Here is a 14,259-nt window from a genome sequence, read left to right as displayed (position 1 = left end):
CACAAATTGTGGGTCACGTAGCCCTGAATTTGCACTGTGAACAATGGAAATTACAGCAGTCATGTGCTGTTAAAAAGATGTACGCACGTTTTTATTTTCTTTCTTTGTGCAAACTGAAGTCCTGAGTTTCCTTCTGTACAATTAAATTTGCCTTTATTTTGTTTGTCTATAATCAAGTCTAACACACTTTTTCAGTTTATAAAAACTGAAAGCTTATAATCGCCTACAGTTCTAGCAAAACTGGATAGATTTGGGTTTTTTTTCCTATGCAAAACAATAGTATAGCTTGTGTCATGCGGATTTATATACACTTTTCCAGGAAATATTGCTGAAAATGCCATATCAAACTACCTTCCTTTCATTAATAGACTTCTGTGTGAAACATAGAAGTTAAATAAATGATGAAAAAATAAAAGCATTTAATAATTGGCTAGCTTGACAAAAGAAGTAACACACCAATGTAGACAATATGTGTCTTGCTGATAATACTCTGTGTAGGATAAACATTGAAGACTCTGGGGTTATAGATAGCACAATGTATCTAATTTTGAATAAGCTGAAAAACATTGTTAGGTAACATAATATACCAGTTAAGCATTATGGTAGAATTATACTATTACTAGAACAGAACAGGGTAAACATTGGAGCTCTATCACATAGAATAAGTACCAAAATTTAAGTGTCAGTGCGATTTATATTTATTTTTCTTAGGTAACTTTTTTATGATATGGACTAGTGACAGACTTGGAGCAGTACTAGGACCACCACATTGATTCAGCTAAGGACTTATACTAATTACAGATTGCCAGTTCCATCTTACTTTGTTTTAATCCTTGGTTTGACCAACAAGATTAATTCTGTGTAGTTTAAAGTCCACTACAGAATTTTTCCCATTAATGACTTCATGTGGCATTATTATTGAAGCAAGATTCTGATACTATAACTTATTAAAGGAAAATCGATGCTAGAGGTCAAATTGTAAATTCTATGGCACCGTTCACAATATTTCAAAATACTCAGTAAAATATTATTTCTCTTAGCCAAAGTTGTTTATAGGAAGTATAGGGAAGAATAGGTCATAGTCTGACCTCCATGCAAACACATAATTTACCCTAGCCTCAGTGCAGAGGTACATGCTAACATTTTCGGGTTTTCCATGAGAACATTTCAAGCTACTACATCTTCTCTTAAAAAGCAATAGTGTTCAATAGTGAGGGCTAAAATGAGGTGGGGTAAGAGAAAAAGTTTAGCAAATGTTTCTATGACAGAAAATCACTCAAATCTTGGCTGGAATAGTTGGTAATGGTAAAATTAGGGTTGAAGTGGAAGTCAGGGCTAGGGTGATAGTAAGATTTTAGGGTTAGACAATTTTAGGATTTGATTTTGAGTTAGAATTAAGGATAGATGTAGTGGTAGCATTCAGGCTTGCTTTTGGAGTAGATTTATAGTTAGGCCTCGAGTTAAATATAGTGTTAGGTTTAAAATTAGGTTTAGGGCTAGAGTTAGATTTAGAGTTAGGGATTTGGCATGAGTTTTTGGATTATTCCTTGTATCCCTGCTCCTGAAAAGTTTAGGTGCTTCAGTTACCATGGGTGAAATCCTGGCACCATAGAAGTCAATGGGTATTTTGTCATTGACTTCAATGAGGTGAGGATTTCGCCCCCTGGAATCCAGTTGTACAGGGTTCAGAGGAAGAGAAAAATGCACTCCAAGACCGATAAATAGATAAATGTACAGTTCCTCTAAAACTGACTGAAAATAACTGAATAAAAATGTCTTGTTTTTAAGTCTGATATCTTCGGCCCTTCCAACATTAGAAGCAATGCTATGTCCCCTACTGTCAGGCTGAGAATATTTCCTTTCCAGGGCTCTGAAACTTCCATTACTAGCCCTGTGGATCTACAAGATGCTGTATTTAAAACAAGTGACCTCTAGCAAAACTGTTACTGTCTTAGGACAGACACTGGCTTAGATAGTGTGGGTGTAATGTTCCCCATATTTAGAGGGGAAAAGAAACATTTTTTGTAGCAGGTTTTTTTTTTTAAATGGAATCTGAATCTGCTCAGACACTTTGAAATTTAGGATAAATCCCAGGGAGGTGGATTAGTGGGCAGAGAGCAGGTAAGGGCAGAGTATCATATTCCTGTCAAATTATCACATGGGTATCACCTACACACACATGGGTGGGTGGTGTACTGGGGGGTATGTGTGTATCTTGGTCTTTGTCCAGTACATTTGTTTAATTACTGAACAGGAACCTGTACTGTAGTTCTTGGATTTTTAAAATTTCTTTTTCATTGTAAAAGCTTTGACACTATTTGGCACTGGTTCTTATAGTCAACAGAGAACTTTTAATGGGTCTAAGGCATTTTTATTACCCTTTAAAATGTTTAATAGGGTTTCTGTGTAATTTCTCAACATGTTCTTATTTGTTTATTTTTTGATACTTTTGCTATATAGTTGTAACCTTGTGGTGTTGGATTTCATTACATTGGCACTGTCATACCACTAGAGTTAAGGGCATGTTAGTACTTCCATTATATGTCCCTATTTTTAGGGATTTATGGTCTGGACATGAAATTTCATTCCCAGGTGAATCTCCTTATGCATGCTCTCATCTTAGATGCAAATTATTTTCTTTAATTAAGTTTAAAAGAAATTTGGCTTGGTTACTTTTAATTTACACAGGATCTGTTTTCAGACACTTTTTGTGCACTTTTACAAGTATAATGGAAAAACACATTTTATATGAACAATTAAGGGGCTGATCTTGCAGTTCTTACTAATGCAATTCTTCTCTTAACTGTAATAAGAATTTTGCCTGAGTAAAGACTGCAGGATCAAGCCCCAGATTTGGCATTGAATTAATGAATAGTACAGTTCTAATTACCTTTGGTATCTTGTAAAAAATGTAAATGGACAGGATATTAAACTCTGAAAAACAGCTGCTCCACGTAGGCTGTAAATACTTTTCAAAGCAATTCAGTAAAAAAAAAAAAAAAAAAAAAAAAAAGTCTTACATGCAACAGTTTATTGGGAAAATATAGATTCTGAAGGCAAGCTTTGGAGGTTATTTGAAAATAAAACAACATATCTGACCCCTAAAATTAATCTAATCCAACAATCAGGGCCGGCTCCAGGCACCAGCTTAACAAGCAGGTGCTTGGGGCGGCCAAGGGAGAGGGGCGGCATGTGCGGCAATTCGGGGGCGGCAGGTTCCTCACTCCCTCTAGGAGCGAAGGACCTGCCGCTGAACTGCCGCCACCAATCGCGGCTTTTTTTTTTTTCCCCAATTGCCGCCGCCGGTCGCGATTGCGATCGCGGCTTTTTTTTTTTTTTTTTTTTTTTTTGCGCTTGGGGCGGCAGAAATGCTGGAGCCGGCCCTGCCAACAATCAGATCCTATGAATTTCTTTGCATCCATATTTGTACCGTTTACTTACACTGTGCATTTGTAAAACTGTCGTATGCATATTCTTTTCCTGAATTGTACATAAGAACGGCTATACTGGATCAGATCAAAGGTCCATCTAGCCCAGTATCCTGTCTTCTAACAGTGGCCAATGCCAAGTGCCCCAAAGGGAATGAACAGAACAAGTAATCATCAAGTGATCCGTCCCCTGTCGCCCATTCCCAGCTTCATGTGTTTTATCAGATCTTGTTTTTTGAAGAACATCAATATTGAAGGCTCCATTTTATCTCTTATGAGGAGGAAGCATGTTGAAGCAGTGGTGTCAGAGGTATTATGTAGTTGAAAAACAAATATAATATCTCTACACCTTAAAAATAGCATAGCAAGCACTCCTCCCAGCACAACCATCTATCATGCGGGAGGCACACCCACGCACACCCCAAACATATCCTCTCTGCAGCCAGTCATAGCTATTGCCAATAGTAGCCCCTTGCACACTGCAGTGCTGGGAGACCAATTATGGCTATCTGACATACTGGTAAAATATTTTGCATGACCCCTCTGACTAATCGACAAAGGATACTCACCTGCTTCTGATCCCCACCTATTGGACTTGGTCATCTAGGTCAAGTGTTAGAGGTTGAGCTTTAAAGCTAGAACTCTTGGTTTCCATTCCCACTGATGACATAACCAAAGGGAGTTACAACTGTTGTAGCCCACATGGGGATCTGAACTGCTATATGCTGCAGAAACGTGGAATAAGCTTGCAGAGAAACTTGCAAAACATGCTGTCTCTCCTGTGTGGGCTAATCCACAGATGACAGCCCCCAGCAAATTAATTTAGTTCTTTAGTTCAAGTGGTAGAGGTCTGTGCTTTGCACATGTTCAGTTGCCATTGATGATCCAACATAGCACAGCTGCTTGTGTAGGCATGGTGAGAGGGAAAGCTCTCTGCATCTTGTCTTCCCACCAGTGTACCTATGCAGGGGCAGGTATAAATTAGCTTGTAACCTTCTCTGCCTATGCCTACTATGCAACAGTTCTTCAGAAGACACTGATACATCTCAGGTCAGTTGGCAGTTCTGTAAGAAATCTATGGCAAATTATCTGCAGGTTTTTCTTCTACATCAGCAGTTGGTAAGAAGTTTTTCAAAACTTTATTTTTAATCATTGTCTTGGGGACAATAAATAGAAGAACCTCTGTACTTAACATTTCTCCTCTTCAGAAATTCTTCATATTCTGCAGATATGAAATGAGGTCCATTTTAAATTACTAGTGCTTTTGGATTTCTTTCATGCTAAAAATGTTGAGTGGATGACTACTATGGAAGTCACCTGGAAAGTCATGGCTTCTTCTAGCCACCCAGCTGAAGTAATTAAGTACTGTAATGCTAATGCTTTTACGAAAGGTCCTAATATACTGCTCACAATTTTTTTTCTGTGCAGTACTAGTATTATGGGAACTGGATGTCATAGTGGCATGTATGTCTTATCTGATTTCTCATGCATTTCATAAATGTCACAGGATCCTATAACTTTCTCAATTTGAGATTCCTCCCTCTGGCTACCAGGAGCCTCTGCTTCAGACAACTCCTGTAATCATGGGGTTCATGAGCAAACTGAAGAAATCTGGGTGAAAAGTCATGGGGGGGAAAATCAAGGAATATATATTGCACATGGTATAAGCCACACAGAGCTAATTGATCAGAAATGGAAAAAGAGGAGAAGACAACCGGATTTGCACTCTCTTGGTCATCCTGCAATTGGGACATCTCACACACAACATGTTGCAGAAGGTGCTTTGAACTGTTTTGTAGACGCTGTACTAAGATCACCAATGAACACTTGAACCATTTCAACACCATCTTCCAGGTAAGTATTAGTTACTGGCAAAACAAAGCAAGACAGGCAATGTACAGTGACATTTTCACATCCTGACTTCTGTTTTCTATTATATATAAAAGACAGCAAACAAACCAACCACCATACAATGTTTATCAGTCTCTGCATCGACACTAATGGGTTAGTAATCAGCCTTTTAAGGTAAGTTTACGTCTCTCAAGGTTTAGTACCCTATGTTTCAGTCTCCCAGACTCAGGTGAGGACTTCTGTTCTAACCATTAAAATATTTTTATTTCAGTCCATGATTGAGTGTGTACCTGTACCTTAATAATCCTGCAGGGGCAGGAAACAAAGAGAAATTCTCTTCATGGAGTTTCCTGTGTATTCTTCCATTAGAGGAGGCAACAACAGCTGAAACAGGAAATTCAGCCACCAAATTTCATAAATCTCACCAGAAACATAGGTCAATATGAATTGAGGCATCAATACCTCCCTGCCAATTTTGGAATCTGGTGAAATACCCTATGCTACTTTCTGCCAATGTGGCTGCATTGAAGCCAAAGTACTAGGGCTTATATATTACAGCTACCCTAATGACCTTCCCTTAAAAGGGGACTCTCAGTGTTGAGGGCATTATCTCTATGGAATAGCTGTATTAATTTACCATGGACAGCTACACAGAGCTGATTGAGATTGTGGGGGAGGGGGGGATGATGTTTAATCTCTGCCCCACCTCAGCCCTAACACTCCTTTTCTATTGCTCCTGCAGTTCAAGCAGGGGTTAACATCCTGATTTCAGCACTGCTGGTATTGTGTCAATTTGCTGCTCTGATGTTGAGAGACAGACCTTTGTGAGGTCACTGGCTCAGTAGCCTGTTAGCCTGAGATCAGTACATGTTGTTTTGTGAACTCACTGGCTCAGCTGTTGTAGTCTTGCTGGACTGGTCTCTGTGACATCACTGACTGCACCTGTAGCTTATTGGTTTGATGTCAAGGCATATATGCCTTCAGCCACTCTAGCTAGCTGGGTTGATTTCAAGACGATAATTGTAATACATGATGTAATTGTAATGCACAATGCATCATGTAATTCATGATAGATAAAGGAAATCTGTTCCTTTAAAAATATTTGTATCTGGATAGTTGAAAAAGCAACTGGGTAAAACGACCATGCGTCTCAGCTTTCCTGGGAGAGACTTTATTTGATATCCTGGGATCTGAGGAACTAATTTTTGAACAACAGAAATGCTCTAGTTTTTTATTCCATCAATAGAATTTTTTAAATAACTACTCTGTTTGTTGCAGATATATTGTTATAGAATGGAGAATGTGCTCTCTTATCAGGAAGAAACAATCTAGTGGAATGAATGCACATGGTGATGAGCAGCATTTGAAGTGAAAAGTCCAAGTGCCGTTTAGCTACTATCAAAGTTGTTCTTCTGGTCAAAAGTGCATGTTAACCATATTTGTTCAGTGTTTCATGATACACATTCAGAACTCAGTTACTGGAAAAAATCTGCCACTCTTAAGTAATATGCAGGTGTCACTGGGGAGCCAGAAGAAACTGGCAATATCAGAACACATTCTAAGAAAAATCTACTTTTATCTTTTGAAGGACTATTTCATGCCCCTAAAAATGTTACCACAAAAGTGTCCTAGTTTATGATTTTTTAACACATGGTCATCACCTTACAGCTAGGTGACATAATTGGTGCTTCATACACTTAACACATAGGAAAAAGGCAAGGAAGACAAATATATACAAAGCGGAGGTTGTGGTGAAACAAAATGCCAGATGCCAGTGGTTTTCAAGTAAGGGCTGATGCTTCACTCTTAATTCATGCTGGTTTTTGTTTGTTTGTTGGTGTGTATTACATGTAAAAGACAACAGAGAGGCAGATCACTATCCACCAGGAATCAGTCCTGTCCTAATTTTAAAAAGAATTTAGTGCTGGTGGAATATGCCAGATTGAGACCTTTGGAGCACAAAATCCCACATTTTGCTACAGAAATGGCAACACACAGGAAGCAGCTGTACAGGCATCCTTCAGCACTGAGACTCAATATTGATTGTGAGGCACCAACTCATAGTGAAAGGATACCTTTTTTCCATACCAATTCATTCCTTGGCCTCTAAGATGAGTCAGTTCTTAAATTGCAATTCTGCACTTCTATCATTTTGGACAGATGATTGTGCAGCTCAGTTTGCACATCTTTCACAGATTCTCCATTTAGAAAAGAATCGCCTGCACCATAAATACTATCACAAGTTTGGCATGATTAAATATCAGAGGAGGTCTCAGATGCCCCAGACTATCTGAAGAGCCTGCCCCCTTCTGGTGTTTCAGCTGAATCAGGAAAGTCTGCATGAGGGTTGAATAGTACAAGTTCACATAAAACCTTCAGTTCTTACAAAGTGAAATATGGTACTGTGCTTTAAGCCCTAAAATGTTGCTTGTGGGCTGGAAATTAAGAATCTGGATATGGACAAGCTTTTCCAATTGCCTTTGGAACAGGTGCTACTGCAAGCTGTGAAAACAAAAAACTGAGCGCCAACAATTCCCATAGCTTTCTAGAGCAATGCAGCACAAGCCTGAGGGAGGCTTCCTATATGTAAAGACTAAATGACAAGACATATGTACTGTAATCATGACCTATAACTATAGATAGAAATAAATATATATATATATATATATATATATATTCTATTTAAATTTAATTTATAATATTATATATGCTATATATATATAATATATATATTAAAAGAAGAAAAATTCTCAGATTTTTGCCAGCTGGAGAAAGTTGAAGAGGATATTGAGGAATCCTTGAACTAAATGCATGTTTTATATTCCCCAAAAAATGATGCTGCTCAATCGGAGTTGGAGCAACCATAATGAGTTGTGAGCAACCTTTGGGTCAGATTCCCCTGGGGTTTATTATGGTGTGTTCTGACATGAAACCTGGGGCAGTTCCCCAGCAGTGGAAATCTGCTAGGGGAGGAAGTTTCAGTGGCCCAAATTAGCTGCTACCTTCTTTCTGCCGGGAGAGGATAAGGCACTAGGAGGGGGATGTGGCCAGACTTTTCCAGAGACCCTTTTCAGAAATTCCCATTGGTAGAGCTCCTGTTGGGCCCATGGCAAGAGTGAAAGCTGCACCTTACTGTTAGCAGCAAACTCATTGGAAGGAAGTGGCAGAAACAATGCCTGACCTCCTTCAGGGTGGCTGCTACTTGGGGACAAGGGATCTCACTGGGCCAGGGAGGAGTAACTTACATCTGCCCCATTCTGTGCTGTGATCAGAAGTCTGAGCAGTGCACAGTGCTGATTGGGGCAGGAGGGAGGGCTATACTATTCCAAGGATACATAATGTAATGTTAATGAATTGATGTAAATATGCGCATTTTTGTTACAGAATTAAATCCAAGGTGCCATTCTAAGGGAGGGTAAGTAGACTTTAGAATACAAAACTGGGACATTACTATCCTCATCAGTGTCACTGTTTGCTTATTTGTGATGGTGCTTTCCACACATTCAGGAAAGGACAGTCCCTGTTTCCAGGGGCTCACAGTCTAAAGATGGACAGACAAGTAGAGAGACTTCTTCTTACGATCTACATAATGCCTACAGTGTGCTAGGCACTTTACACAATGCAGTTGCTACCCCAAAGAGCTTACAATCTATGTCTACGCTGCAAGTGAAGGTATGTTTGTAGCACAGGTGGGCATACCCTCTGCTAACTTTAATCTAACAAGCATGGGTAACAATAGCAGTGAAGATGTGATGGCACAGGTTAGCAACACAATCACACATCCAGGCTCCCCGGCAGGCTTGTACTTAGGTTGCTAGCCTGTGCTGAAGCCCATGTCACCATATCTACATGGCTATTGTTACCTGTGCTAGGTAGATTAAAGCTAGAATGGATATGCCTATTCCCCCCCCCCCCCCCCGCCCATCACATCCTCACTTGCACTATAGGCATACTCGTAGAGACAGTCACAGAGGTTAAAGCAAAGGGCTTTATGCCTCTTCCTGCTTCTTCAGTGGCTGATGAAATGAGGACTCATCAGGCAAGAGAATCTCAACTGGGAGGAGCTGGTGCCTAGCAGGGGAGTGTATGAGTCTCCAAGCATTTCTTCCAGTAGGCAGAACAGCGCCAGTGCCTAATGGGAAAAGATTTGCCCAACATGTGAATCTTCCTCAGCCTTTTTTTTCCCTGCAGAAAGATCTGTACCCTTGCTGGTTCCCACTCCCCTCCAGATGGCCTGGAGTGCGAGAAACTGAGGCTTTGTCTTCACTACCCGCCGATCCGGCGGGTAGCAATCGGTTTATCGGGGATCGGCTTACCGCGTCTAGTGAAGACGCGGTAAAATCGATCCCTGATCGCTCTGCCGTCGACTCCGGAAATCCACCTCGGCAGGAGGCGGCAGCGGAGGCGGCGGCAGCGCGGCAGCGGTCGACTTTCCCGCGTCCTCACCGCTAGGTAAGCCGACCTAAAATACGCAACTTCAGCTACGGTATTCACGTAGCTGAAGTTGCGTATCTTAGGTCGGACCCCCGCTGCAGTGTAGACCTAGCCGAGAGCCCGCTTCTTTCAGCTTCCTCCTTGTCCAGGGGAAAAGGGAAACCCTGTCACCTCCCCCTCCCAAGGCAGAATCCAGGGGAAACAATGTCCCTCTCTCTCCCATCATGGCACCCCACTGAGGGGTGCATGGGTGGTATGGGGGTTCCTATACACAGCTTCGCATTGTGCAGGCATAGACACATACTTTTGTATGGCTGGCCATGATTCTGTCTGAGAACCTAGGCTCCTTTCAGATACGTGTATTTCATTTCCTTTTTTGTTTTCTTCATGATCCCATCACATTTCCCATCACACAAATAGAAAATGCAAGATTACTTCACCACATGATGTCAACACTTATGATGATGTAGTGCCACCAGAGTTGCTGACCTCACCCTCCTATGTTCATCTAATCTTCTCCAAACACTGATGCTGAGCCAGTAACCTCATAGAGACCTAGGCTATCACATCAGCCAAAGAAGCTAGTTGTTATTTATTATAGTACTCCTGAAGTACTCAGCCGAGATCATGGCTCTGTTGTGCTAGGCGCTGTACAAAAACATTTAGAGATGTTCCCTGTCCCGAAAGGGCTTACAACAGGGGTCAGCAACCTTTCAGAAGTGGTGTGCCGAGTCTTCATTTAGTCACTCTAATTTAAGGTTTCGCATGCCAGTAATACATTTTAACTTTTTTAGAAGGTTTCTTTCTATAAGTCTATAATATATAACTAAACTATTGTTGTATGTAAAGTAAATACGGTTTTTAAAATGTTTAAGCAGCTTATTTAAAATTAAATTAAAATGCAGAGCCCCCCCCAGACCGGTGGCCAGGACCAGAGCAGCGTGAGTGCCCCTGAAAATCAGCTTGCGTGCCGCCTTCAGCACGCATGCCATAGGTTGCATACCCCAGCTTACAATCTAACTAGACAAGACTAACACAGAGTGGGAGGGGAAACAGGGGCATTGAGAATGGAAATTATTTGCACAAGACCACATAGCAGGTCAGTCGCAAAGCCAAGAACGAACCCAGGTCTCCTGACTCTTCAAGTCCAGTGCCATGTCCGCTAGGTAATGCTACGTCCCTTAATTTAAGATGACACTCTCATTTCAGGTAAGGGCTATTTCTTTATCCATATTAGACCATTGTTTTATTTACCCAGGAGACTGGCTGCAGTTGACAGAAGAGGCTCCAAGCATCCTTTCTGACTGTCACTTCCCTTGTGGAAAAGTATGACAGCATGTAATGTGAATTATGACAGGGATAAAACCAACAGAGGTCTATAGAAAGTGAACAGGTTTCTGTTAAAAGATGCTCTAAAAACCTATAGAATTTGATAGCAAATGAGAGCCTTTCTATAGGTTGGTTGTTTTAACCCATCCTAACAATTCTATAGCAGGTTAATAATTCTCTATTAACTTCAATAGGATCGTCCAAAAAGTTATAAAAGTATTCTTTTCATTGCATTCTATAGAATTTTTCCAGAAGGATGTTCCTTACCAAAGGATCTCATGTATACGCCATCATCAAAAAGGCCACTTTAATGAATGCACAGTTTTTGGCTGAAAAAAATTATTATAATGGAAAGCATTTTAAAAATCAAGTATCCGGGGGTAGCCGTGTTAGCCTGTATCCACAAAAATGACAAGGAGTCCAGGGGCACTTTAAAGACTCCAGACTCTAAAGATGCATCTGAAGAAGTGAGGTTTTTTGCCCACGAAAGTTTATGCCCAAATAAATCCGTTCGTCTTTAAGGTGCCATTTTAAACTCCTTGTCATTTTAAAAATGTGTATGTAATATTTGTCATTGTTCCTACAGTGCTTTTGTTTATAATGTTGAGAAAGGTCTGTATTAAGGGTGGTAGAACAATTCAGGGCAACCAAAATTGCTGACATTTTGTTAGTGCAGAAGGGGCCAACCAGATTCGAGTTGGAGAGAAGTTTAAGAAACAACATAGGTCCTGATGTTCAATTAGCAAGATGCATAAAATGGATCTGAAACTGCAGTTAGGTGGGAGAGCCATTGATAGGGTAACAAAAGGCAAAGGTTGAGGTTTTGAAAGCCCAACTAGGGAAATTAGAACAATTAGTGGAGTAGGACAATTAGCAGAATCAGAATTGAATTATTTTAATGTGCTCTGTGTGTGGGTATATGTACACACACACCTATATATATATATATATATATATATATACACACACACACACACACACACTCTCTCAGCTGGACAGAGGTCAGACTTGTGCATGAAGATCTTGATTCGATAGCTGGACCATAGAGAATATTAGCCTTAATACTATTACAGCTAATGGAAGTTCTCGTTTATCTCCTGTTACAGAGGCCTATGTTTTTGCAGAAAAAAATCTTGAGTTCTGTCCTGACTCCTGGATGTGTGAATTCTATCTAGCCTGCTAGAGGTGTTGACTGTGATGTTTATATATATGCCATCACAGATTTGTTGCAATATGTTATATGAATTAGCTGATCAGGTACCTCCTCCCCGAGCTTCTTCTTTTGGTCCCAAATAGATTCAGTGCTCTCAAGCTGTGACCATTTGAGGGAGATTTTCTAAAAACTGAACAAGGTTTTAAATATTTCATTGAAACATATCCCCATATCCCTCATCACAAGAGCATTTGAAAATAGCGTAAATCTTATTCCAACACAAGGAGTCTCCCTCCAAATGAGCACAACTTGGCAGGACTGTAGTGTTCCTGATTGTCCTCTCTCACACTAGTCCTGAAAAAGGTGTCATTTAGTGGGATTTAAGCTTAGAAAATACCTTACTGTATGTGATTGCATGACAGTGTGTCTTGGCTACACAGGCTCTTTCTACACTAGAAAATTTTGTACATATTTTCCAGCATCAGTACAACCGTACCTTTGCTAGCAATAGTGTAAGCACTAGCATAGACCGGAATCAGGTGTTTTTACCACTATGTCATGAACATCTGCTCTGATTAAATTAGACTTACGCTTGCCTACAAGTTGTCTGCTGAATTTGTATGACACTTTACTAGATGCATTCCTCATGTGCAGTGGGTATTTGCAAGTATAATTTAGGGAAATACAAATAATTACATTTCCCTAATATTGAAAATCTGGCCCTACTCTGGGCAGGTTTTCATGACACAGTGGTAGAGATAGTTGAGGCCATCCATACTAGCATTTATGCTGATGCTAGAACTGGTGCTGTTGCACCTTTGCTGGAAAATGGGTACAAAGTCCCCAGTATATCAAAAGCTTCTGAAACTTGAAACTTACCAGACAACTTTTCAGTAGCCAAGAGGCAGAAAATCAGAATGAAAGAGCAGATTGTTGTCACTGTTCACATAAATAACTCAAAGAGGACCTTCATTAATAAATATTAAAGTTCACAGCTGGGTTTAAAAAAATTATACTGGCATGACCAGATCCACCCAATGTGTGCCTTTGATGGGGCATCCACCCCACACTGGCATGCAAGAGGTTAATAGGGCCCTCTGGAGGCTGTGCAGGAAGCAGCCAATAGGAGAGGAGCTGTGAGGAACAGCCAATCAGGGCTCAGCTGGCACATATAAGAAGAGCCGCAGGGCAGAGCAGGCTCAGTTACTCCCTGGAGCTCAAGGAGAGAGGACGGGGTGCCTGGCAGGTACCCTGGACAAAGCAGTGCTAGCAGGGACCAGGGGAGCTAGAGAAAAGCTGCTGGCTGGCTGCTGGATTTTGTAGGCTGAGGCTCTGTGGCAAGGGTGAAGAGGGTGCTGGGACCACGGGGAAGTGGCTGGACAATTGGCTACAGTTGCCACTGGGGAAGTGACAGGACAGTTAGACTGCAATACTTGCCCCCGAAAGGGGGGGGGGTACAGATCATGACACATCCAGAGGGCTGTGTTATGAAGAGAACACTACAGTCCTTGGAGTGATGTAGGTCCAGGATCAGAAGTGACAGTGGACGAGGCATCACTGGGACTGGGCGTACTGACTTGCAGAGCTAGCCCCCAAGACGACCAACAGGAGGCACCAGCGTGGTGAGTGGAGCCCAGTCACAGCACCCATGGGCCCAAACTATCATACACCCAACTGTTTCCTAATGTAATCTCACAACACATCATCCCTTTCTTTTAAGACAGCAGCCCCACTTCTTGTATTTCCCCTGCCCAAATTCAATCTCTTTTGTACCACATCTACACGGTGGCTGGCACATTGCTTCTCTGCTGTGCATACCCAGCCTGCAGCTGCAGCTCCTCTTCAAGCTGTGAGCTGCTCCTGTTCCAAAAGAGCCTACAGTTTATCTGGGTCTATCTATATAACATTTTTATATAGTTTCTCTATATAGCCAATCACCATAGTATCTGAGTACGGTGTCCAAAAAAATTGTCTCACCCATGGATGCACTGTGTCATCTGTACACTCTTAGGTAGATCTCCGTATTGACCCTTCCTCTTCAGACCACCTGATATTCTGGGCCTC

This window comes from Emys orbicularis, chromosome 5 (assembly GCF_028017835.1).
Source record: "Emys orbicularis isolate rEmyOrb1 chromosome 5, rEmyOrb1.hap1, whole genome shotgun sequence".
Classification (NCBI taxonomy): domain Eukaryota; kingdom Metazoa; phylum Chordata; order Testudines; family Emydidae; genus Emys; species Emys orbicularis.
Note: the sequence above shows the minus strand (reverse complement) of the source record.